This window comes from Puma concolor, chromosome C2, assembly GCF_028749965.1.
Source record: "Puma concolor isolate L17-30 chromosome C2, mPumCon1.1.hap2, whole genome shotgun sequence".
Classification (NCBI taxonomy): Eukaryota; Metazoa; Chordata; class Mammalia; order Carnivora; family Felidae; genus Puma; species Puma concolor.
Window position 1 is genome coordinate 159,413,541 of NC_141675.1, and position 27,394 is coordinate 159,440,934.

Consider the following 27,394-nt stretch of genomic DNA (forward strand, 5'->3'; position numbering starts at 1 on the left):
CTTTATTTGGCTTGATCAGGTATTTTTTATTCTGTTGTTTTAATCTCTTAAATTCTTATTTATTCATTCATGTGTTATATTTTTAGTAGTTGCTCCAGAGATTTCAGTTACATCATGTCTTATCAGAGACTGCTCTGATATTGTTATATATTTGTACTTCTATGTGTGTTATATAGATCCAACATGGTATTATTTCTGTTTTAAGCAGTCAATATTTTGAAATATTTGTTTATATATTTATCCTTCCTGGTGTCCTTCATTCTTTCTCGTAGTTCTAAGCTTGCATTTGGGAATATTTTCTTTTACCCTGAAGAACTTCACAGAAGTATTCTTACAGTGCAGATCTATTCACAGCAAATTCTCTTGACCTTTGTCTGAGAACACATTATTTTTTGCCTTTATTTTTGAAAAATATCTTCACTGGGTATAGATTCTAGGTTGACAGTTGTTTCCCCCCCCCCCCCCAACATTCTAAATATGTCAGCATTTTTACAATGTTTTTATGTCTTCTGGCTTTTACAGTGCTTGTTGAGAAATTAGTGTTTTGTTTTATTGCTATTCCTATAAAAGTAATTAATGTGCTTTTCCCCCCCAGTTTTAAGATTTTCTGTCTTTGTGCCTGTGCATGCCCATGCATATATGCATGTACATGGGTTTTGTACTTACCCTATTTGGGGTTCATGGAACTTTTTGGAATTGTGCAGAGTCTTTAATCAGGTTTGGAAAATTCTCAGACAGTATTCATTCAAATGCTGCTATTGTCTGTTTTTTCCCCATCTTTCTTACTACACATTTGTGATACTTTTTGACCCTGTCCTACATCTCTTTTATGCTGTACAGTTTTTTTCATTCTTTTTTATATTGTTTCTGCCTGGACTTCAGTTTCAGATCCATATGTCTGAAAATTTGGATATTTTCTATTGGGTCTGCCTGAGTTTCTCTAATTGTGCCTTCAGTTCTTGCTGCTTTACTTTGAAGATATCCAGTAAGTTCTTAATTACAGATTTTATGTTCTTCAATTATAGAATGTCCATTTTATTATTACTTTTCTGTACATTCCAAAACTGTTGAAATTCATCTTTTCACCCCTTTGTTTGCTTCTTCCTGTTTTTACACAAATGAATCATTCTTTCCTATCAAGTTTATTGAAAAATGATGTACAGAAAATAAAGTACATCCATTTAGAGTGTACAACTGAAGAATTTTGACAGTTGTGTACCACAGCCATGAGACAGCATTTTCATCACCCCCAAAAGATTCCTTGTGTTCCTTTACAGGCCATTCCTAGCTCTGCCTCTAGGTCCCAGGAAAACACAGACATCGTTTTTGTCATTTTAGAATAGTTTGTGTTTTGCATTATGTAATCATGCACTGTGTACTCTTTTTCTTTCTGGCTTCTTTCACTAAGTGTGATGGTTTTCAGATTCATCCATGTTGTGGGTATCAGCACAATGTTGAACAGCAATGGTGAGAGTGGACATCGTTGTCTATTTGCTAGTCTTAGGAGGAAAGCATTCCATATTTCACCTTTAAGTGTGGGGCTGGCTGTAGGTGTTTTTAGGTGCCCTTTATCAGATTGAGAAAATTTGTCTGCTCCTGTATGAGAATTCTTAACATCAGTGAGTGCTGAATTTTGTCAAATATTTTTCTTCATCTATTGAGATAATCATTTGGTTTTTATTCTTTAATCTGTTTTTTTGGAAGAGGTAATCAAGAGGACACGACCATGTATTGACCCTTGGGCTTGAGCTGGGCAATCAGAGTCTCCCCGTTCCCTCCCCTGTCCTTGGAATGTATGCTCTGCCTACCGTTCCCACTGTGGGAACTGCTTCAAGGACATAGCCTTGAGAGAGTGAGGTATTGTTGAGACCATCTGGATCGTATATGTGACTGTCATGTATCCAGGTAAGGCCTCCGTATAAACTTTTAAGGTTCTGGCAGGAGGGTGTGGAGATCTGCCTGTCTGATGTCTGCCCAAGACAGGCTCCATAAATAAGTTTCCTTGCTTATTATACCTGCCACCTACCAGTCTGGAGTGTTCTGCCTCTTTCTTTGGTCTCTTCTAGTTATCCATATACAGGGGCCAGTTTGTGAACTACTATGTAGTTTTGTAATTTATTTGGTAAATTACATTGAATGATCTTGAATGTTAAATCAACCTTGTGTTTTATGGAATAAACCTCATTTAGTTGTGATGTTTTATCTTTTTGAAATATTTCTGGGTTTGGTTTGAGAGTGTTGTAAGTGCCTAGTTACATGAGGGATATTGGTCTGTAGGTTTGTTTTCTTGTAACATCTTCATCTGGTGTTGGTATCGAGATAATATTGCTTCATAAAATGAGTTAAGATTGTTCTCTCCTCTTCTGTTTTCTGGAAGAATTTGTGTAGAATCAATATTATTTTTTTCATAAATATTTTGTAGAACTCACCAGTGTAGCCCTCTGAACTTAGTGTTTTTAACAAGGAATTGAATTTATGTAATAGATATAAGCATATGTAGGCCATCTGTTGTTCCTTGAATGGACTTTCATTGTTGGCTTTCAAGGAATTTTACCAATTTTTCCAAGTTGTTGAATTTGTTGGCTGAAGTTGTTCAGAATATTCTTTTATTATCCTTTTCTTGTCTAGGACTTGTAGAGGTAATTCTTTCATTCTTTTCTTTTTTAATTTTTTAATGTTTATTTATTTTCGAGAGAGAGAGAGAGCGCGCGTGTGCGCGCGCACGCAAGTGGGGGAGGGGCAGAGAGAGAGAGAGAGAGAGGGAGACAGAATCTGAAGCAGGCTCCAGGCTCCCAGCTGTCAGCACAGAGCCCTACTGAGGGCTTGAACCCACAAGCCGTGAGATCATGACCTAAGCTGAAGTTGAACGCTTAACTGACTGAGCCATCCAGGTGCCCCAATAATTCTTTCATTTCTTGATACTGATGATTTATGCTCTTTTTATCCCTTTTATCTTGATCATTCTAGCAGTGAGTTTGTACATTTATACATTTTATTGATCATTTCAAGGAACCAGCTTTCAGCTTAGTTACTTTTTTCTAAGTCTGTTTTAAATTTTGTTGATTTCTGCTCCTTATTATTTCTTTCCTTCAACTTACTTTGACTTTGCTCTTTTTTTTTAAAGTTTATTTATTTTTGAGAGAGACAGAGAGAGAGAGAGAGAGAGCATGAGTGAGCAGGGGAGGGGCAGAGAGAGAGGGAGACCGAGGATCTGAAGCAGGCTCTGCACTGACAGCATAGAGCCTGATGCGGGGTTTGAACTTATGAACCCTGATATCATGCTATGACCTGAAGTCAGATGGCTTAACCGACTGAGCCACCCGGGTGCCCCTACTTTACTCTTTTTTTGTTTGTTTGTTTTAAGCTCCTTCAGGTAGAATTGAAGTCCATTGTTTAGAAACCTGTAGTTTGTTCCTGATCTCGAGAGTGGCCTTCCTGGTTTCTTAGTTGAGACACAAGTCCCTATCTCCTCAGTCTTGAAGGTTCAGCAAATTAAAGATTTTGAGCTTCTCATAGGGTAGTTCTAATTTTAACTTTTTGAGGGACTTCCATATTGTTTTCCAGAGTGGCTGCACCAGTTTGCATTCCCACCAACAGTGTAAGAGGGCTCCCCTTTCTCCACATCTGCACCAGCATCACTTGTTTCTTGTGTTGTTAAATTTGGCCATTCTGACAAGTGGGAGGTGATGATCTCATTTTAGTTTTGATTTGTATTTCCCTATAACTTAACAATTGCACCAGTAGGTATTTCAAATAACCAAAATGCTTATTTGAAGGGGCACATGCACCCTGATGTTTATAGCAGCATTATCAACAAGAGCCAAATTAGGGAAATAGCCCAAATGTCCATTGACTGATGTATGAATATATATGCGGTTTATATACACAATGAATATTACTCAGCCATCAAAAAGAATGAAATCTTGCCATTCACAATGACATGGATGGAACTGGAGACCATAATGCTGGACAAAATAAATCAAAGTGAGAAAAATACCACATGATTTCACTCATATGAGGAATTTAAGAAACAAAACAGATGAACATGGAGGGGGAGAGAGACAGAAGCAAACCATAAGATAGACTCTTAACTATGGAGAACGAACTGAGGGTTGCCGAAGGGGAGGTGGATGGGGGGATGGGCTAATGGTGGGCATTAAGGAAGGCACTTGTGATGAGCGCTGGGTATTATATGTAGTGATGAATCGCTAAATCGTACTCCTGAAACTAATATTACACGATATGTTAACTGAATAGAATTTAAATGAAAACTTGAAACAAGCAAACAACAAAAAATAAGATTTTGATAACAGAAAATAAAGACCTTGAGCTCTGGCCATGCACTGAGTGGCGTCAAATCTAGCAAGACTTGAGGAGTAGATGGACTGTGTACTGTTGAAGGGTCTTTTCCTTTTGTGTGACTCTGTCCTCTGAACACCTGGAGACGTCGGGAAGGATGGCAATGTGTCTTGCTGGCCCAATCCCCTGCCTTTTTGCACAGTGCCGGAACTCCATTGTTGGGTGGGGAGAACAGGCCTTGTCTTGGGGACCCTTAGTTTCCAGTCTGTTGCAGTCCCCGTGACTGCAAAAAAGTTCTGCTGGTTTGTCTTTCCTCCCCTCGAATTCTTTAGCTTAGACCAAGCCTGATTCTTAGCCAATGTTCAGAATTAGTAACTTATTTTTAGCTTGATCTAGAAGGGCTCTTCCTTGTGTAGAATTTTAATTCATATAGTCTTCATTGTTTTGATGGTTTTAGAAATATAGGTTTTGTAATGTCTCATATAAAAAAAAGTCTGCTTGTTCCACTGGTAGCGTTACCCTGCTCTGACCTACAACAATCTAATTAGGGCAGAATTTCCCCTCCCTTTGGATAATTTATGTACAATCAAATGCATCTATTTTAACTGTACAGATTAATGAATTTTGATTTATGTATACTGCCATGTAATTACCACCACAGTCAAGGTATAGAATGGAGAACATCATCCCCAAAGGTCCATGGAATCCATGGAATCATATGGTTTGTACTGGCTTCTTTTTTATGTTTGGCTTCTTTCTTCCCACACCTATGCTTTTGAGCTTAATCCGTGTTGTGTGGATGTATTTTGTTGCTTTTCGTTGCTGACCAGTATTCTATTGTATAGTATGTTTGTTTACTTGACTATTCATAGATATTTGGATTTTTTCCAGCTTTTGAATATTATCAATAAAGCTGCTACGAACACTTGTATACATATTCTTGTGTGAGAATATGTTTTCATTTCTCTTGGGTGAATATCTAGCTAGATGGTATGGTAAGTGATATAGAAAGTGGTTTTATAAGGGTTTGTGAAACTGTTTTCTAAGGTTCTTGAATGATTTTTACATTCATTCTAGACATATATGACAGCTTACTGCCATTTGTTTCAACACTTGTTCTTTTCATTCTTTGTTTGTAATGATTTATTTATTTGAGAGATAGAGAGTGCAGGTTGGGGAGGGGCAGAGAGAGAGGGGGACAGAGGATCTGAAGCAGGTTCTGTGCTGACAGCGGAGCCTGACACCTGGCTCGAACCCACAAACTGTGAGATCACGACCTGAGCTGAAGTCGGACGCTTAACCGACTGAGTCACCCAGGCGCCCCTGTTATTTTCATTCTGTTAGCCATTCTGGTAGATGTATCTTGATATCTCATTGTGATTTTTAGTTTTTATTTTCCTGAGGACTAGTGACGGCAAGCATCTTTTTTGTATGTTCCTTAGCTGGTTTGTATGTCTTCTGTGATGTCTGTTGAAGCATTTTGCTACTTTTTTTATTGTGCTGTTGTTTCCTTATTACTGAGTACAAAAGTTTTTTGTATATTCTGAATGTTAGTCTTTTTTTCAGTTATATGTTTGAGAAATACTTTTTTTATTCTGTTATTTGCCTTTTCATTTTTATAATAAGTGTCTTTCAGTTAGAATTTTAAAGTTTTGATGGAACATAAATGACCATTTGCCCCTTTGATTGGTATGTTGCTTTTTTTTTTTTTTTTTGATGTATCAAAGAAATCCTAGTCTATCCCAAGGTCGGAAAGACTTTCTCTTTTGTTTTCTTATAGAAGTTTTATGCTTTTAGTTTTTATATTTCAGTTAATTGTTGTGTTAGTTATCTGTTTCTTCTGACATACTTTATTGGAAATACTTTCCTTTCCTTTCCATTTCTGTTGAAATGCCTTGGCAACTTTATCAAAAATCAGTTGATCGTACATGTTTGGTCTATTTTTAGACTTTCTTCCTTTCATTTATAAGCCTATTCTTATGTTAATATCACACTATATAGATAACTGGATATTTGAAATCAGATAAATTAAGTTCTCCAACTTTGTTCTTTTTCCAAATAGTTGTGGCTATCCTAAGTTTTTGCATTAAAAAAAAATTGGTTTTAGGATCAACATCTCAACTTCTTCAAAAAATTTCTAGGGTTTGGTTGAGATTGCTTTGAACCTATAGATCAATTCAGAGAGAATTGACACCTTAACAATAGCAAATCTTCCAATCAGCGCACATTGTAATCTCTCCTTTTATTAAGTCTTTAATTTGGGGGGGCAATAACTTGAAGTTTTCTTCTGGTATACAAATCTTGCACATATTTTGTTAAATTTATCTCCTGAAATGTTTCATGGTTTTGGATGCTATTATAAATGGTAGTTTTAAGAGATTTTCATTTCTTTTTTTTTTCAGTTTTTTTTTGAGAGACAGAGAGAGAAAGTGAGCATTAGTGGGAGAGGGAGAGAGAGAAACCCAAGAAGGCTCTGCACTGCTGTCAGCGCAGAGCCTGATGTGGGACTCTATCTCACGAACTGTGAGACCATGACCTGAGCTGAAATCAAGAGTCGGAGACTTAATAGACTGAGCCACCCAGGTGCCGCAAGAGACTTTCATTTCTAATTGTTAGCTCATGTACAGGTTTTGTTTTTGTTTTGCCTGTATATTGAACTTATCCTCAACTTAGGTAGTCACATTAGTTTTAATAATCTTTTTCCCCATGATCTTGTCATCTGTGAATATAGTTTTACTTACTGATTTCCAGTATGTATACTTTTTATTTATTTTTTCCCACCTTATTGTTGAGAACTTCCACTATAATACTGAATAGCAGTGGTGAGAGTAGATCTTGCCTTGTTCTTTAATTTAGGGATAAAATGTTTAGTCATTCACCATTAATTGTCATGTTAACTGTAGGCTTTTCATAGATCACTTTATTTGCTTAAGGAAATAACCTTCTTTTTTTAATGTATATTTATTTATTTTGAGAGAGAGAGAGAGAGAGAGAGAGAGAGAGAGAGAGAGAGAGGAAAAGGAGCAGAGAGAAAGGAGAGAGAGGATCCTAAGCAAGCTCCACACTGTCAGCACAGAGCCCAATGCAGGGCTCCATCTCACAACTTTGAGATCATGACCAGAGCTGAAATGAAGAGTCAGACACTGAACCACCCAGGCACCCTGGAAGTTCCCTTCTTGTTTCCTAAATTGTTAATATTTTTATCCATGAGTGTTTGTTGAATTTTGTCAAATGGTTTTTCTATATTTATTGAGATAGTCTTAAGTTATTTTTCTTTTGTTCTATTAATATATATACATTTTAATGTTATATAAAAGAAGAGAGAAGGTAAGGAGGTTCTTTATTTAATTTTTTTAAGTTTATTTATTTATTTTGAAAGACAGAGAGTGTAAGTGGGAGGGGTAGAGAGAGAGGGAGAAAAAAGGAACCCCAAGTAGGTTCTGCACTGTCAGCACAGAGCCCATTGTGGGGTTCAAACTCATGAGTTACAAGATCATGACCTGGGCTGAAACCAAGAGTTGGATGCTCAAGTGACTGAACCACCCAAGAGCCCCTTCTGCTAATATTTTAAATCGTTGAGGCGCCTGGGTGGCTCAGTCAGCTAAGCGTCCAACTTCGGCTCAGGTCATGATCTCATGGTTCATGAGTTTGAGCCCCACGTCAGGCTCTGTGCTGACAGCTCAGACCCTGGAGCCTGCTTCGGATTCTGTGTCTCCCTCTCTCTGCCCCTCCCTCACTTGTGCTTTGTCTTTCTATCTCTCAAAAATAAATAAACATTAAATTGTATTTGGCGAATTTTGGTTGTTAAAACAAACTTCCGTTACCATGTTGAACCCCACTTGGTCCTGATGGATTGTTAAAAACTTAAGTATGTATGTATGTATGAATGTATGTATGTATGTATATATGTATGTATGTATGTATATATGTATGTATGTATGTATCTGTCTATCTATCTATCTATCTATCCATCTATCTATCTTCCTGAGTTTGATTTGCTAATACTTTCCAAGAACTTTTACATCTGTGATCATGAGGGAAATTGTTCAGTTTTCTTGTCTGGTATTATCTTTGCCTGGTTTTGTGATGGGATCAAAGCTGATCTCATTAAGTGTATTGGGTGTGTACCTTCCTCTATTTTCTGAAAGAGTTTGTATTGGATTTAATTATTTCTTAAACTTTTGATAGAATTCATACAGGCCTCATGTTCTCTTTTTGAGAAGATTTTTAATAAATAATTTAGCCTTTTTGGGGGCATCTTGGTGGCTCAGTCAGTTGAGCATCCAACTTTGGTTCAGTTCACGATCTTGCTGTTTGTGAGTTTGAGCTGCTGCAGTCAGCCTGTCAGCATAGATCTCACTTCAGCTCCTCTGTCCCCTCTCTCTGCCTCTCCTCCACTTGAGCTCTCCCCAAAATATATAAATATTAAACAAAAAAAAGAATTTAACTTTTTAAAAATTAGAATCATTTCATTATTTGGCATTTTATTTAAATGTAGAGTATATGCTTTCATTTCTATTAAATCAAATATTCATACAACATTTTGTTTTGTTTTGTTTTACAGTAAATTTTTAAATATTTATTTATTTATTTTTATTTAGATTCAAGTTAGTTAACATATAGTGTAGTATTGATTTCAGGAGGAGAATTTAGTGATTCATCACTTACATATAATACCTAATGCTTAGCCCAACAAGTGCCCTCCTTAATGCCTATCACCTATTTAGCCTATCCTCCCATCCACCTCCCTCCATCAACCCTGTTCTCTAGATTTAAGTGTCTCTTATGGTTTGCCTCCCTCTCTGTTTTTATCTTATTTTATTTTTCCTTCCCTTCCCCTATGTTTTGTTTCTTAATTGCCACATATAAGTGAAATCATATGTAGAACTTGTCTTTCTCTGATTGATGTATTTCACTTAGCATAATACACTCTAGTTCCATTCACATTATTGCAAATGGCAAGTTTTCATTCTTTTTGATCTCTGAGTAATATTCCATTGTATACATATACCACACCTTCTTTATCCATTCATCAGTCATCAGATGGATATTTGAGCTCTTTCCATAATTTGGCTATTGTTGATAGTGCTGCTATAAACATTGGGGTGCATGTGCCCCTTTGAATCAGCATTTTTGTATCCTTTGGATAAATACCTAATAGTGCAATTACTGGGTTGTAGGGCAGTCCTATTTTTAATTTTTTGAGGAACCTCCATACTATTTTCCAGAGTGACTGTACCAGTTTGCATTCCCACCAATAGTGCAAAAGAGTTTCCCTTTTTTTGCATCTTCACTAATATCTGTTGTTTCCTGAGTTGTTAATTTTTTTAGCAATTATGACAGGTCTCATTGTGGTTTTGATTTGTATTTCCCTGATGATGAGTGGTAATTGAGCATATTTTCATTTGTCTGTTAGCCATCTGTGTATCTTCTTTGGAAAAGTGTCTATTCATGTTCTCTCCCCTTTTCTTCACTGGATTATTTGTGTTTTGGGTGTTGAGTTTGATAGGTTCTTTATAGATTTTGGACACTAACCCTTTGTCATTTCCAAATCTTCTTCCACTCTACCTTTTAGTTTTATTGTGATTGTTTCTTTCACTGTGCAGAAGCTTTTTATCTTGATGAGGTCCCAGTAGTTCATTTTTGCTTTTGTTTCCCTTGCCTCAGGAGACATATCTAGTAGGACTTTGCTGTGGCCGAGGTCAAAGAGGTTGCTGCCTGTTTTCTTTTCTAGGATTTTGATGGTTTCCTGTCTTACATTTATGTCTTTTATCCATTTTGAATTCATTTTTGTGTATGGTGTAAGAAAATGGTCCAATTTCATTCTTCTGCATGTTGCAGTCCAGTTTTCCCAACACCATTTGTTGAAGAGACTGTCTTTTTCCCGTTGGATATTCTTTCCTGCTTTGGTAAAGATTAGTTGATCATATGATTGTGGGTCCATTTCTGGCTTCTCTCTTCTGTTCCATTGATCTATATGTCTGTATTTGGGCCATTACTATACCATTTTGAGGTTTACAGCTTTGTAATACAGCTTGAAGTCTGAGTTGTGATGCCTCCAGCTTTGGTTTTCTTTTTCAACATTACTTTGGCTATTCAGGGTCTTTTGTGGTTCCCTACACATTTTAGAATTGTTTGTTCTAGCTCTGTGAAGAATGCTGGTGTTATTTTGATAGGGATGGCATTAAATGTTTAGATTGCTTTGGGTAGTATAGACATTTTAACAATATTTGTTCTTCTAATCCATGAGCACGAAATGTTTTTCTATTTTTTTGTCTTCTTCAGTTTCATTCATAAGCTTTCCGTAGTTTTCAGTGTACAGATTTTTTACCTCTTTATTCCTAGGTATCTTATGGTTTTTGGTGCAATTTTAAATGAGATCAATTACCTGATTTCTGCTTCTGCTGCTTCATTATTGGTGTATAGTAATGCAACACATTTCCATATGTTGATTTTATATCCTGTGACTTTGCTGAATTCATGTATTAGTTCTAGCAATTTTTTGGTGGAGTCTTTTGGGTTTTCCATGTAGAATACCATGTTGTCTGCAGAGAGTGAAAGTTTGACTTCTTCCTTGCCAATTTGGATGACTTATTTTTTTGTTGTCTGATTGCTGAGGCTAGACATCGCTGTCGTGTTCCTGATGTTAGGGGGAAAGCTCTCAGCTTTTACCCATTGAAGATGATGTTAGCTGTGGGTCATTTGTATATGGCCTTTATGATTGTTGAGGTATGTTCCTTGTATACCTACTTTCTTGAGGGTTTTTATGAAGAAAGGATTCTGTATTTTGTCAAATGCTTTTTCTGCATGTATCGAGATGATCATGTGGTTCTTACCCTTTCTTTTATTAATGTGGTGTATCACATCGATTGACTTGAGGGTATTGAACTACTCCTGCAGCCCAGGAATAAATACCATTTGATCATGGTGAATAATTCTTTGAATGTATTTTTGGTTTCATTTTGCTAGTAATTTCTTGAGAATTTTTGCATCCATGTTCATCAGGGATATTGGCCTTTAATTCTCCTTTTTAGTGAGGTCTTTGTCTGGTTTTGGAATCAAGGTAATGCTGGCCTCATAGAATGAGTTTGGAATTTTTCCTTTCATTTCTATTTTTTGGAATAGTTTTAAAAGATTTTGTATTAATTCTTCTTTTAATGTTTGGTAGAATTCCCTTGGGAAGCTATACAGCCCTGGACCCTTGTTTGTTGGGAGATTTTTTATTATGGATTCAGTTTCTTTACTGGCTATGGGTCTGTTCAAATTTTCTATTTATTCCTGTTTCAATTTTGGTAGTTTATATGTTTCTAGGAATTTTTAAAAAAATTTTTTTAATTTAATTTCTTATTTTTTTTAATTTACATCCAAATTAGTTAGCATAGAGTGCAACAATGATTTCAGGAGTAGATTCCTTAGTGCCCCTTACCCATTTAGCCCACCCACCTCCCACAACCCCTCCAGTAACCCTCAGTTTGTTCTCCATATTTATGAGTTTCTTCTGTTTTGTCCCCCTCCTTGTTTTTATATTATTTTTGTTTCCCTTCCCTTATGTTCATCTGTTTTGTCTCTTAAAGTCCTCATATGAGTGAAGTCATATAATTTTTGTCTTTCTCTGACTAATTTCACTTAGCATAATACATTCTAGTTCCATCCACATAGTTGCAAATGACAAGATTTCGTTCTTTTTGATTGCCGAGTAATACTCCATTGTATATATATATACCACATCTTCTTTATTCATTCATTAATCGATGGACATTTGGGCTCTTTCCGTACTTTGGCTATTGTTGATAGTGCTGCTATAAACATGGGGGTGCATGTGTCCCTTTGAAACAGCACACCTGTATCCTGTGGATACATGCCTAGTAGTGCAATTGCTGGGTCGTAGGGTAGTTCTGTTTTTAGTTTTTTGAGGAACCTGCATACTGTTTCCCAGAGTGGCTGCACCAGCTTGCATTCCCATATGTTTCTAGGAATTTATCCATTTCTTTCAGATTGCCCAATTTGTTGGCATATAATTTGCTCATAATGTTCTCTTATAATTGTTGCTATGTCTGTGGTATTGGTTGCAACCTCTCCTCTTTCATTTGTGATTTTATTTATTGGGGTCCTTTTCTTTTTCTTTTTCATAAGTCTAACTTGGAGTTTGTTGATTTTGTTAATTCTTTCAAAGATTCAGCTCCTAGTTTCATTGATCTGTTCTACTATTTTTTTGATTTCAATATCATTGGTTTCTGCTCTGATCTTTATTGTTTCCCTTCTTCTGCTGGTTTTGGGTTTTATTTGCTGTTCTTTTTCCAGCTCCTTAAGGCGTAAGGTTAGGTTGTGTATTTGAGACAGTTCTTCATTCTTCAGGAAGGCCTGGATTGCTATATACTTCCCTCTTATGACCACCTTTGCTGCATCCCAGAGGTTTTGGACTGTTGTGTTTTCATTTTCATTGGCTTCCATGTACTTTTTAAATTTCCTCCTTAATTTATTGGTTAACCTATTCATTCTTTAGTAGGACGTTCTTTAACCTCCAAGTATTTGTGGTCTTTCCAGATTTTTTCTTGTGGTTAATTTCAAGTTTCATAGTGTTGTGGTTTAAAAATAGGCATAGTATGATCTCAAACTTTTTGTATTTGAGGGCTGATTTGTCCCAGTATGTGATCTAGTCTGGAGACTGTTCCATGTGCACTCTAGAAGAATATTCTGCTGCTTTAGAATGAAATGTTCTGAAAATATCTGTTAAGTCTATATGGTCCAGTGTGTCATTCAAAGCCATTGTTTTCTTGTTGATTTTCTGCTTAGATGATTTGTCCATTGTTGTAAGTGGGTGTTAAAGTTCCATATTATTATTGTATTTTTATCAATGAGTTTGTTTATGTTTGTTATTAATTGATTTATATACTTGGGTGCCTTCAAGTTGGGGGCATAAGTATTTCCAATTGTTAGATCTTCCTGATGGATAGACCTCTTAGTTATGATATAATGCCTTAAGAATTTAGCTCTTTAGATCCTTTCAGAGTTTTGTGTCCTGAGTCAGTTTTGGTATTTCATGTTTTATAAAGTATTGATTTTTTCTAAGTTATCAAGTTCAGTGACAAAATTTCTTTTTTATATTGCTTTATTATTTTTCATTATTGTAAGATCTGTAATAATGTCTCCTCTTTCACTACTGAAATTTATAACATGTATTTTTTCTCTTTTCTTGATCAGTCTAGCTAGCAGTTAATCAATTCTATCAACTTTTTCAAATATACAGATTTTGCTTTTATTGATTTTCTCCATTTTTGTCTGTTTTTCCTTTTATTGATTTTTATTCTAAATTTATTATTTTCTTCCTTCTATTTACTTTGGATATACTTTGCTGTTACTTTTCTAGCTTATTAAGGTAGAAGTTAAGATAATTGATTTTGGATTTTTTTTCTCTTCTGATATTAGAGAAGCTAATTTATTATGGATATTTTTCTCTTCTGATATTAGCATTTAGACTTAAAAATTTCCCTCTAAGCACTGCTATAGCTGTATCCTGCATGTTTTAAAAATGTTTTATTTTGAAATAATTATAGACTCATAGGAAGTTGCAAAAATAATATAAAGAATCCTGTGTATCCTTCACCCACTTACCCCCAAGGTGACATCTTATATAACTGTAGGTCAATATCAAACTTAGGGAATTGACATTGATATATTGATATATTGACGTTGATATACTGTTTACTAGACCACAGGCATTCAGCTTTCACCGTATTTTTTTAAATTAATTTGTTTTCATGTTTATTGATTTTTGAGAGACAGAGAGAGACAGAGTGTGAGTGGGGGAAGAGCAGAAAGAGAGGGAGACACAGAATCTGAAGCAGGCTCCAGGCTCTGAGCTGGCAGCACAGAGCCCAGTGCAGGGCTCGAACTCACGAACTGTGAGATCATGACCTGAACCGAAGTCGGATGCTTAACTAACTGAGCCACCCAGGCATCCCAGCTTTTACCATATTTTTAACCTGCATATCTGTGTGTGTGTGTGTGTGTGTGTGTGTGTGTGTGTGTACAGTTCTATGCAGTTTTATTCCCTGAATAGATTTTGTGTAATTAATACCACCGTCAAGACACAGAACTGTTCCCTCACCATAAGCGAATTCCCTGTACTTCCTCTTTGTATTCACAGTCATTCTCCATCCCACTCCCTGTCCCTGACCCTTGGGAACTACTAATCTGTTCTTTACCTGCATAGTTTTGTCATTTTGAGAATGTTATATAAGTGGAAATTCACATAATATTCAGTGTTTGGGGATTAGCTCCTCCCTAGCCCCAAGTATAATGTTGCAAGTATTTCCAGATTGTTGCAGGCATCAATAGTTTATTCCCCTGTATTGTTGAGTAGTATTACATTGTATGGATTTATCAGAGTTTGTTCAACCACTTACTCATTGAAGGGCATTTGAATTATTTCCAATATTGCTGTTAAGAGTAAAGCTGCTAGTTGGGGCACCTGGGTGGCGCAGTCGGTTAAGCGTCCGACTTCAGCCAGGTCACGATCTTGCGGTCCATGAGTTCGAGCCCCGCGTCAGGCTCTGGGCTGATGGCTCAGAGCCTGGAGCCTGTTTCCGATTCTGTGTCTCCCTCTCTCTCTGCCCCTCCCCCGTTCATGCTCTGTCTCTCTCTGTCCCAAAAATAAATAAACGTTGAAAAAAAAATTAAAAAAAAAAAAAAGAGTAAAGCTGCTAGGAACATTCGTGTGTGTGTGTGTGTGTGTGTGTGTGTGTGTGTGTATGTAAACATAACATTTCATTTTCTGGGACAACTGCTCATGAGTATAATTTCTGGGTCATGTGATGGTTGCAAGTTTAATTAGAAGCTGCCAAGCAGTTTTTCCAGATTTTACATTGCCACTGGAAATTTATGAATATCCGACATTTTTACTGTCTTGTATGTTCATTTTCAGTCAGTTAAAAATATTTTCTAAAATTCCTTATAGTATCTTCTTTGTCTCTGGGTCTTTTAGAAATATGACATTTTACTTACAGATATTTAGAGTTTTTCTAGATACTTCTTTTGCTGATTTCTAATTTAATTTTTTGTTGTTAGAAAATATATTTTGTATTATTTTTAAACTTTTACTTGTTCACTTGAAATTAGTTTGTATTCTTCAGTTATTGGCTGGGTGTTCTAAAAGTTTTAATTAGGGGTGCCTGGGTGGCTAACTTGGTTAAGTGTCTGGCTGTTGGTTTTAACTTAGGTCATGATCTCACAGTTCGAGCCCCACATTGGGTTCTACACTGGCAGTGTTGTACCTGCTTGAGATTCTCTCTCTCTCTCTCTCTCTCTCTCTCTCCCCCGCCTCTCTCTCCCTCTCTCCCTCCCCCTCCCTCCCATTCTCTCTTTGCCTCTCCCCTGCTTATGTACACTCTTTCTCACACTCAAAATAAATAAATAAACTTTAAAAATAAAAGTTTTAGTTAGGAAATTGATTGGTGGTATTAAGTCTTCTTTTGTCGATTTCATGTCTATTTGCTTTATTTTGTTCAGAGAGAAGTGTGTTGTCTTATTTCTATATTTAATTCTGTCAGGTATTGTGTACATTCACATGTAGGATTAGTGTGTCTTAATAGATTGACATTTTTATCACTATAAGATGTCCTTCTTTGTCTCTGGTTAGTGTTTTGTATCTAGTATATCTTTTTCTATTCTTTTTCTTTTAAGGTATTCGTGTCTTTATTTAAACTGGGTTTTATTAGAGACAGCATATTGTTAGGGATTGTTTTTCACGCTGTCTTTGCCTTTTTACTGGAATGTTTTGGCCATTTACATTGATTGTAATGTAATTATTATATGATAATTTTTATATCAATGGGTTTAAATCTACTATCTTGCTATTAAAATTTTATCTGTTTATTCCTCTCTTTTTTCTATTAGAAAAGAAAGTATTTGTATTTTTCATATTCCACCTTATCTCCAACACTGACGATTCCTATCTGTTTTAATTTTTGTTTCTATTGTTTTGTTATTTTTTTTTTGGTGGTTAATTACCTGGTATCATTTTAATTCCTTCTGAAGAAATTCCTCTGACATCTCTTGTTGCTTAAGTTTGCTCGTGACAAATTCTTTCAGTTTTTGTGTATCTGAAAATGACCTCATTTCTCCTTAATTTGGAAGAATATTTTTTGGACGTAAAATTTTAGGTTAACAGTCTTTTTTTCAGCACTTAAAATTTTTTCATCCATTGTGTTTTGGGTATATAATTTATGATAAGACATTTGTGCTAATTCTTCTATTTCTTCCTCTTCGATTACTCTTTGATATCTCAGTATGATTTTCATTGTGTTTCTCTTTCTTAAATTTCATTAAGTGTTTTCAATCTGTGGGTGTATTGGTTTTATTAAATTTGGAATATTATCTGGTATTTTGTGACATTTCTTCATATATATATATATATATATATATATATATATATATATATATTTGTGTGTGTACTTTCCTCTTCACTTCTGGAACTTCTGTTTATGTTACACTACTTGATATGCCATAGGTAACTGGGGCTCTTTCTTCCTAGTCTTTTTTATCTCTGTGTTTCACTTTGGGTATTTTCTATCTCTGTGTTGCCAATACCATTTCTTCTGCCTAATTAGCTGTTAATCTCATTTATTGAAATTTTCATTTCCAACCTATATGTATTTATTTCACCTCCATAAGTTCTATCTGGTTCTTTTTAAATCTTCTGTTTATCTCCTGCTGTGTTCATGTAGCCTTTGAAATACTTGTACATATGCATAATAGTTGTCTTAAAATCCTTATTTGGACAGTTCATCATCTCTGCCTTTCAGAGTCTGTTTCTCTTGACTGTTCTTTCTCTTGTTTTTGGTCACCATTTTTGTTTATTTGCTTGTTTGTTTCTTTGTAGGTCCAGTAACATTAATTGGATGGTAGACATCATAAATATTACAGTAAGTGTCTGGATTTTGACTTTTTTTAAAAATAAGAATGTTAGACTTTGTTCTTTCAGACAGATGGGTTACTTGTGGATTGCCTTGATATTTGTTAAGGTTTAATTTTAAGTTTTTTTGGGTTGACTGTAGAGTATGTTTTACTCTAGGGCTAATTTAGCTCCATTATTGAGGTGCAGCCCTACTGCTGTTTCTATTTGTTGCTCTGGTAGTTCAGCTGGGGCTTTCAACTGAGGCTGGTCAAAACTGTAAATGTCTCTCAATGCTTTATTAAGCAATTAAAAATGTTTATTTTATAATTCTCTGGTCAGATTTTCCCCCTCATGTCATTGACTTTCTTGTGTTGCTTAGAATTTGGCAACAGATGGAGGGGACCTCCGTGCAGATTTGTGGAGCTCTTTTTATGAGTGGCTCTTCTCTTCAGAGCCTTTCTGCATATCTCCTCTTCACAATCTCCAACTGCCTCAGCCTCCCTGAGCTCTGATGTGTTTCCCCGGCTCAGTATGCTGTGATGTTCTGCTTGAGTTCCCCCCCTGCCATGCAGTCTCGAAAGTCCTTTTTCTTTTTTATGTGTATTTATTTATTTTGAGACAGAGAGTGGGAGGGAGAGCAGAGGAGGGGCAGAAAGAGAGAGAAAGAATCCTAAGCAGGCTCCACACTGTCAGCACAGAGCCTGACTTGGGGCTTGATCCCACAAACTGTGAGATCATGACCTGAGCCAAAATCAAGAGCTGGATGCTTAACTGACTGAGCCACCCAGGTGTCCCAGTGGAAGGTACTTTTATTACGACAGTCAAGGAAATTACATGGCTTTGACACTCTTATGCAGCCTGTTGTCTGAAATCAGTTGTTTCATATGTATTTTTTTTTTTCCAGTTCTCTGGTTGTTTACAGCAAGAGGATAAGCCCTATTCTGGTTACTTCATCATGGGCATAAGCAAAATTCTCTTTCCTTTTTATTTTTTTTTATTTTTTTATTTATTTATTTTTTTAAATTTTTTTTTCCAACGTTTATTTATTCCTGGGACAGAGAGAGACAGAGCATGAACGGGCGAGGGGCAGAGAGAGAGGGAGACACAGAATCGGAAACAGGCTCCAGGCTCTGAGCCATCAGCCCAGAGCCTGACGCGGGGCTCGAACTCACGGACCGCGAGATCGTGACCTGGCTGAAGTCGGACGCTTAACCGACTGCGCCACCCAGGCGCCCCTCTCTTTCCTTTTTATAAAAAGTTTTTCTTATTTTTTAGAATTGTAAAATACCTATGACATAAGGTTCACCATTTTAACTATTTTTAAGTGTATAGCTCAGTGGCGTCAAGCATACGTGTACGGTTGTGCAACCATGACCACCATCCATCTCTAGAGCTCCTTTCGTCTTGGAAAACTGAACGTCTGTTCCCATTAAATAATAACTGGCCATTTCCCCCTGCTGCCAATGTGTAGAAACCACCATCCTGCTTTCTCTCTGAGTGTGACTGCTCCAGGCACTTCATACAAATGGACTTGTATAGGATTTTTCCTTTTGTGACTGGTTTATTTCACTTCTTTTTCTTTTTCTTTTTTTTTTTTTTTTTAATTTTTTTTTCAACATTTATTTATTTTTTGGGACAGAGAGAGACAGAGCATGAACGGGTGAGGAGCAGAGAGAGAGGGAGACACAGAATCTGAAACAGGCTCCAGGCTCTGAGCCATCAGCCCAGAGCCCGACACGGGGCTCGAACTCACGGACCGCAAGATCATGACCTGGCTGAAGTCGGACACTTAACCGACTGCGCCACCCAGGCGCCCCTTCTTTTTCTTTTTTAATTGAATTTTAGTTTTAATTTTATTTTTTTAAGCCACTTTATTGATGAATGATTGACATACAAAAAGCTATACATATTTAATGTACACAAATTGGCGAGTTTAAGATGCGCCTGTTTTTTTGTTTTGTTTTATTTTTTTAATTTACATCCAAGTTAGTTAGCATCTACTGCAACAATGATTTCAGGAGTAGATTCCTTAATGCCCCCTACCCACTTAGCCCATACCCTGTCCCACAAACCGTTTAGCAACCCTCTGTTTGTTCTCCATATTTAAGAGTCTCTTATGTTTTGTCCCCCTCCCTGTTTTTATATTATTTTTACTTCTGTTATGTTTCATCTGTTTTGTATCTTAAAGTCCTCATATGAGTGAAGTCATATGATATTTGTCTTTCTGACTGACTTCGTTTAGCATAATACCCTCCAGTTCCATCCATGTAGTTGCAAATCACAAGATTTCATTCTTTTTGATTGCTGAGTAATACTCCATTGTGTGTATATACCACATCCTCTATATCCTTTAATCCATTGATGGACATTTGGGCTCTTTGCATACTTTGGCTATTGTTGGTAGTGCTGTTATAATCATTGGGGTGCATGTGTCCCTTCAAAACAGCACACCTGTATCCCTTGGATAAATACCTAGTAGTGTAATTGCTGGGTTGTAGGGTAGTTCTATTTTTAATTTTTTGAGGAACCTCCATACTGTTTTCCAGAGTGGCTGCACCAGTTTGCATTCCCACCAACCGTGCAAAAGAGTTCCTCTTTCTCTGCATCCTCGCCAACATCTGTTGTTGCCTGAGTTGTTAATGTTAGCCATTCTCACAGGTGTGTGGTGGTATCTCATGGTGGTTTGGGTTTGTATTTCCCTGATGATGTCACTTCCTTTAATTTTTAAAGAAAGTATATCATTTTGGGTTTTGATTGTAATGTTAAGATGATGGTTTGCAATACTCTGAATGTTGAAGCCCAAAAACAACTGATGCTGGCAGAGTGGGAGGGAGATGTTGGTGTGTGTGTGTATGTGTGTGTGTGTTTTTAATTTATTATTTTTTTTGTGGAGGGATAGACTTTTGTTTTTATTTCATAGCTTGACATGCACTTAACTGCATGTAAGATTTTTTATAAATGTTAAGGATGAAGAATATAGCACTGCCCACTCGTATTCTTTTGGCTAAAAGGACACTGTATGTTCACTGAACTCAGTGGTTGTCCATTTCTCTTATGACTTAAACTTAGGTCTTTCTCTGCAAGTGACACCATCAGAACCGATCAAGTTTCATTAATTCTTCTATCTTAATTACACATACTTCTGCAGGACCTTATTTTCAAAAAGCTTTTATGCAAAGAGCTTTGCTGATTCTCATGATAGCCCTCTTTAAGACATAGCATAACTTCCTTGGAGAATTCTGTCCTGATTTCCCATCCAGTATAGAATTTACTATTCCATTATAGTATTCTATGTACTTGTCTATGATCTCTTATGAAAATCCAGTGTTCCTACAAGTTCTGTTCCCTAGATCTCCTTAGTTTGCTGTATCTAACCCAGACTAGAGATTCATTTAAGGAAGAAAAGGCACCATTATCCTCAATTATAGGTGAAGTTAGTGACTCACCTAAGTCTCAGGCCTACATTTATTGTCAGCAATTCCTTCCCATTCGTTCTTGAACCCACTGCATCTGGGTTTTTTCCCCATTATTTCACAAAAACAGCATCATCAGAATCACCAAAGACCTCTTTGACTTTGTCAAATCCAGTGGTCAAGTTTCAGTCTTCCTCTTGCTTGACTTTTTAGCAGCATCTGAATCCAGGTTTTTGCTCCTTTCTCCTTAAAACACTTTTCTTTACGGGGCATCTGGGTGGCTCCGTCGGTTAAATGTCCGACCTTGGCTCAGGTCATGATCTCACAGTTTGTGGGTTCCAGCCCCATATCGGGCTCTGTGCTCGCTGCCTGCTCAGAGCCTGGAACCTGTTTCGGATTCTGTGTCTCCCTCTCTCTCTGCCCCTCCCCCACTTGTGTTCTAGCTCTCTCGCTCCCTCTCTCTCTCTCTCTCTCAAAAATAAATAAACATTAAAAAAAGACAGAAAGAAAAACACTTTTCTTTACTTGGCTTCTAGGACACACTTCTAACTTTTCTCCTAGCTCTTGATTGCTTCTTCTCAATATGTTTTTGCTGGCTCCTTTCCAAATCCCAGTCCTCATTGGAGAGCCCAGAGGTTACTGTTCTCTTTCTACCTCATTCCCTCACTGATCTCACCTGGTTTCATGGCTTTAAATACCACCTATACCCTGATGACTTTAAATACATCTTTCCAGCCTGAACCCCAGTCCCTAAACTCCAGGCTCATATTCATCTCCATACCTAACACTGCTGTTTATCTGTATCATGGGCATTTCTAACTTCACACTTGAAAAACAACTCAATCATCATTCTTTCTCCCTACCTGGCTCCTTCCTCAGCCTTCTCTATATCCATTGGTGGCAACTCCATTTTCCCACTCATCAGACTAAAGCCTGGGAATCATCTTTGACTCCTTGGTTTCTCTCATGCCCGACGTCTGCAAATTTTGTCTGCACTTTCTTGACAATATATTCAGGATTTAGCTACTTCTTACCACCTGTACTGCTATCAGCCTGGCCCCTAGCCACCTTGATCTTTCACCTGGATAATTTCATTAGTCTTTAACGGGTCTCTTTGCTTCAGTTTTTGTCTAGTTACAGGTGATTATCCCCACAGTGGCCAGAATGATCTTTCTCAAAGTGTAGATCGACTTCCCTTTCTGGGAGGATGGAGTTGATGTGCTTCCCCTGTTTTTCCCACTAAGTGAAACTAAAGACCTTGGACGTTATGTATAAAACAAATGCAGAGTCTGACAAAGGATGAGAAGGAAGACCAGCTAGGGGCCTCAGAACACAAGGAATGACATGACAGTGATTTCTCTGAGTGTTCTTTTAAACACCCTAGCCTCAAACTTGAGAAGCTGGTAACCCATAAATACCACAAGTGTAGAAAACGGAAACAAACCAACAAAGAAACAAAAAAAAAAATGCAACAGAAGTCTGCTTTCTCCAGCCAAAGGGCCAGGAAAGAGACAACACAGCAAAAGAGAAAACATTTAGACAGTAACTGCTCTACTCCAGACAAACAGCACAAAACTTTTAAGCCATTATTTCTTTAAGTACTTTTTCAGCTCTGCCCATTTCCTCTTCTGGGACGCTGATGACATGATTATTGTATTTTTCAGAAGATAGAAGAGAACAACTTACCAATTCATTTTATAAAGTTATTATGGCCTGGATATTAAAATCAGAAAAAAGACATTAAAAAAATAGACCGTCTGTTATGAATATAGATGCAAAAATCCTTAGCAAAATATTAGCAAACAGAATTCAGCAATACATACAAAGAATTGTATAATTTTAGAGATGAAAGCCTGGCTCAATATTTGAAAATCGGTTAGTGTAATATACTGTAATTAACAGGCTAAAGAAGAAAAAGTAAATGATCATATCACTCAATTTAATGAAGCATTTGACAAAATCCAACATCTGATTAAAGACTCAGAAAACTAAGAATAGAGAGTTAATTAACTTGATAAACAGCATCTACAAAAATCTACAGCTAACATCATACTTAAAACGAAAGATTAAATGATTTCCCCCTAAGATTACTAACAAGACAAGGTTACCTGTTCTTATTCTACATAGTGCTAGGAGTTCTAGACTATGCAGTAAGACAAGACAAGAAATAAAAGGCTTACAGATCAGAAAAGAAAAAATAAAATTGTCCCTATCTGCAGATGGCATGATTACATAGAAAATCCCAAGGAATTTACAAAACAAAAATAAAACAAACTAGAATTAGTGAGTTTAGCAGTGTTGCATCATACAAGATAAACACACAAAAATCAGCTTTATTTTTGTGTGTTATTATTAATGAACACGTGGACACCAAAGTTAAAAATACAATTCCTGAAAAATAAACACACAGGTATGAATCTAACAAAACATTTATAGAACTTTTATACTGTAAACTACAAAACCCTGATGAAAGAAATCAAATTAGATCTAAATAAATGGAGAGACGTAGCGTGTTCATGGATTAGAAAATGCAACATAGTTAAGATGTCAATTCTCCCCAAACTGTTGTACAGGTTTAATGTAATTTCTGTTAAAATCACAGCAATTTTTTTTGTAGATATATACAAGCTGATTATAAAATACATACGGAAAATAAAGGAACTAGAATAGCTAAAACGGTTTTGAAAAGGAAGAGTAAAGGGAGAGAGATCAGTCTGCATAATTTCCAGATTTTATAGCCACAGTAATCAAAACTGTGTGGTATTGTCAGAAAGATAGACACTGCGATCAATGGAACAGTACAGAGAACCCAGTGTAGAAGATAGTGTAGAGAATCACACCAATATGCCCAAATGGTTTTTGAGAAATTATTTTCTTTTTCAACGTTTTTTTTTTTTTTTTAATTTATTTTTGGGACAGAGAGAGACAGAGCATGAACGGGGGAGGGGGAGGGAGACACAGAATCGGAAACAGGCTCCAGGCTCTGAGCCATCAGCCCAGAGCCCGACGCAGGGCTCGAACTCACGGACCGCGAGATCGTGACCTGGCTGAAGTCGGACGCTTAACCGACTGCGCCACCCAGGCGCCCCGAGAAATTATTTTCTGAAACGGTTTTGAGAATTTCAAAAGCAATTCAATGGAGAAAGGATAGGTTTTCCAACAAATGGTGTTGGAGGGATCAAACATTCATAGGTAAAAAAGGAAACAATCACTAAGTCTTACATCTTATACAAAAATGAACTTAAAATGTATCACAAACTCAGATATAAAATGTAAAACTATAAAACAGGAAAAATAGGACCATGTTTGCATTTTTGGGCAAAGGTTAGGCAAAGAGTGCCTAGACTCCAAACGTCATCTGTAAGAGAAGTAAGAAGTTGGACTTCATCAAAATTAAAAACTTTTCCTACAAAAGAAAAAAGAGGATGAAAAGACAAGCTACAGACTGGGAGAAATACTTGCAGAGGTCACATATCTGAGAAAAGACTGGTGATGGGATATATAAAAAACTATCAAAATTCAACAGTAAAAAAAAAGGAAAACGATTCAACTTGAAAGTGCACAAAAGACATGAAGAGAACTTTCACCAAAGAGGACATACAGGTGGCGGACAAGCACGTGGAAAGATACTCAACATCATTAGCCGTTCAGGAAGTACAAATTAAAACCACAATGAGATACTACTACGCACACATCAGAATGGCTACGATAAAACAAAAATAGTGATGATAGCAAATCGTGGTGAGGATATGGAGGAACTGGATCTCTCACAACATGGCTGGTGGGAATGTAAAATGGTACAGGCACTCTGGAAGACAGTTTGCCAGTTTCTATAAAATTAAACTTGTAACTACCGTACAATCCAGCAATAAGAACTCCTGGGCATTTATCCCAGAGCAGTGGAAACTATGTTCACACAAAAGCTATTCTCAAACGTTCACAGTAGGCTTATTTAAAATAGTGAAAATCTGGAAACGACCCATATGTTCTTCGGCAGGTGAACAGTCAAACAAACTGTGGCACGTCCCTTCCATGGAGTGCTCCTCAGTGATGAAAAGGACTGAACTGTGCGCACGGAATGACCTGGAGGAATCTCCAGAGAATGAGGGGGAGTGAAAAAAGCCAGTCCTGAAAGGCTGCATACTGTATGATTCCATTTATATAATATTCTTGAAATGAGAAGATTATAGAAATGGAGAACAGATTGGTGGTAGCCAGGGGTTCGGGAAGAGATGGGGTGGGAGGTTGTGGCTGTAAACGAGAAATGTGAGGGATCCTTGTGGGGATGGAAGTGTCGTGTTCCACATCTTGACTGAATCAATATCAGTATCTTCGTTGTGATAATGTTCGATAATTTTGTAAGACGTCACCATTGGGGGAACTAGGGTACGGGTCCCTGGGTTTCCTCTGTGTTATTTGTACAACCACAACTACATGTGAATCTACGTTTAGCTCAAAATCAGAAGTTTAATTGACAAATATAGGTCAAATCATGCCATCCCTCTGTTCCAAACTATCCAGAGTCTCCCTGTGCCCCTCCTAGTACAAGGGGAAGTGCTTCCGAGCCTCACGTGATCTGGTCTGTGCGGGCGCTGGGGCTCACTCCCTGCCATTTGCCCAGCTGACTCTGTTTAACCACATGGGCATTCTTGCTGTTCCTCACACGTCAAAGCCATAGTCAAAACTGAAGCTCATTTCACTCCCCCTTTTATTTTGGTGTCCAGGAAACTCACGTTTTGAGACCAGCAAGTTTTAAATTCAAATTTATGGACACCTTCCAAGTGCCAGGCCCTGTTCTAGGTGCTCAGGCACTGCCAGTGAACAGAACAGGTAGACACCTGCCCCGAGGAGCCTTACATCTTGTCAGGGGGAGACAGACATGGTGAACGGGAGCTGTAATAAGGGAGCAGGTTGTGATAGAGGGTAGGGCAGGGGAGGGGAGTTGGGGAATGCTGGCCGAGGAGGGCTGGGCTGCCCTCCCTGAAGCAGCAATGTCTAGGGGTAGACTTGAGGCAGGTGAGGAAGTTAGATGAGTGGATATTTGGGGAAGAATGTCTGAGAGGCAGGGACATGACAGCAGATGCCAAGGCCAGATAGAGCGGCTGGGTGGTGGAGCAGAGCGGAGGGCGAGGAGACGATGGATGATGGCCAAGAGCCGAGGGCAGTGCAGCGGGGGAGGGCAGGGAGGGTGAGCGGGTCTTGGTGGGCCTTGTAGGCTAGTGGGAGAATTTGGCTTCTACTCTGTGGGAAATAGGGAGCCGTTGTAGGGTTTTGGGCCGAGCGGGGACATGAATGGACTTAGGCTCTGACAGGATGACTCTGCCTGCTCTTTCAGGGGGCAAGGGCAGAAGAGGGAGCCCACTGGGAGGTCAGTCCATTGACCTTGGAAGGGTGATGGTGGTGTGCATCGGGGCGGTGGGGTGTGAAGTGGTTGGATGCTGGATATGGTTGATGGTAGAGCTCACAGGCCTTGCTCACAAGCATAGACATGTGACATGAGGAGGATAGCCTGGAAGGGTGCCATCTGGTGACCAGGGATGGGGAAGCCGTCAGGGGTCTCAGGTTGGGAGGGTGGGAGGCTGGAGGTTCTTGCTTGGACATGTCACATTGGAGATAGGAACAGGACATCGCGTGAAGGTCGGGGTTTGGAACTGGTGTGCATTTAGATGGGTGGATGGGGTTTCTGCAGGGGGCACAGAGGGACGGGGACCTGGACTGAGGCTGATGTCAAGAGGTCAAGGAGAAGACCCTGCTTCCATCAGAGTACCTGAGAAGAACAGCTGGTCTTGTGGCAGAGAACCAAAGGAGTCCCGGGCGGATAGGGTGACATGTGTCAGATGCAGGGAATGCCCGAGAAGACACTGGCGGCAGGCCTGGGCGACATGGAGTGGCCGGTGGCTGGCAGAAGGGCAGGCGGAGCCCCCATCGGAGCGAGAGTGGTCCTGTTTCCCCGCAGAAAGGGAGGAGGGCACGAGATGGTGGATGCCCTCGCTCATGACCGCGGTGGTTGGCCAGCCTGCTCCCGACCCGGGCTGCGGGGGCCCTCCTGTCCTCGCCCGCCCACACTTCCGGCAGAGGCGCCCGGAGGGGCTCTGAGGGAGAGCTGTCTGCAGACGAGGCCGTAATCAGATAGGGGAAGGAGGCAGGCATGGAGACATAAAACACTGTCTGAATGAAGGGCAATCGTATTTGAAGTAATTTGAAGATTGACAGGAAATTCATAACGGGAATATGGAGCTCCATTTACAACAGCAGGAGATTGCCTTGTCCATAGCTTCCTGACCTCTGGAAGAACAGGAGTTGCTGCTGGCAGAGTTCCCAAACATGAAAATGTAAAATGGAATTGAATAATCTCTCCTAAATCAATTTTGTGAGCCAAATGACCTACAGAGGGCTGTGATACAGTGCAGGTATACGACACAGCGCTCCATCTGCCGAATACGTTATGACAGTGGATGCTGGAGATGACCAAATACCACTTGCTTTCGGTTCCTGGGCGCCTGGAAGCGCCCTGGAGTAGCCCGCGCAGAAGCGGTCGTCGGGAAGCGGGCCTCTTGCCGGTTGGTGAGCTGACCTCGTCTGTCAGTGGGGCCGCCTGGCTCGGGTGCGGAGGGGCGCTCTGGCCGGGCGGGGAGGCCTCCGCCCGCACTCGTGTTAGTATCGGGCGCTGCTGTCCGTGAGGCGTGGTTCTGGACTTTGCTTCCTGCCGTCCTTTCCGTGGCCAGCCCGGTGCCGTGGTTGACCATAGGAACGAGCAAGGACGCTGCCGCTGGCACTTAGTCCCGGG

General features: G+C 38.5%; 1 protein-coding gene across 14 annotated transcripts in view; it reads left to right on the forward strand.

The window, feature by feature from the left end:
* The window catches only part of PCBP3 (poly(rC) binding protein 3), a 271,138-nt gene that overhangs the window by 35,196 nt on the left and 208,548 nt on the right, over nt 1-27,394 (forward strand). For 11 of the 14 annotated variants that reach the window (XM_086676185.1, XM_086676191.1, XM_086676192.1 and 8 more), the window contains exon 2: nt 17,180-17,222. The exons of 2 other annotated variants lie outside the window; for them this stretch is intronic. The gene's annotated coding sequence lies outside the window, so the exon portion shown is untranslated. Of the gene's footprint in view, nt 1-17,179; nt 17,223-27,394 lie in introns of those variants that run through there. One more of the 14 variants, XM_086676188.1, reaches the window with a different exon arrangement.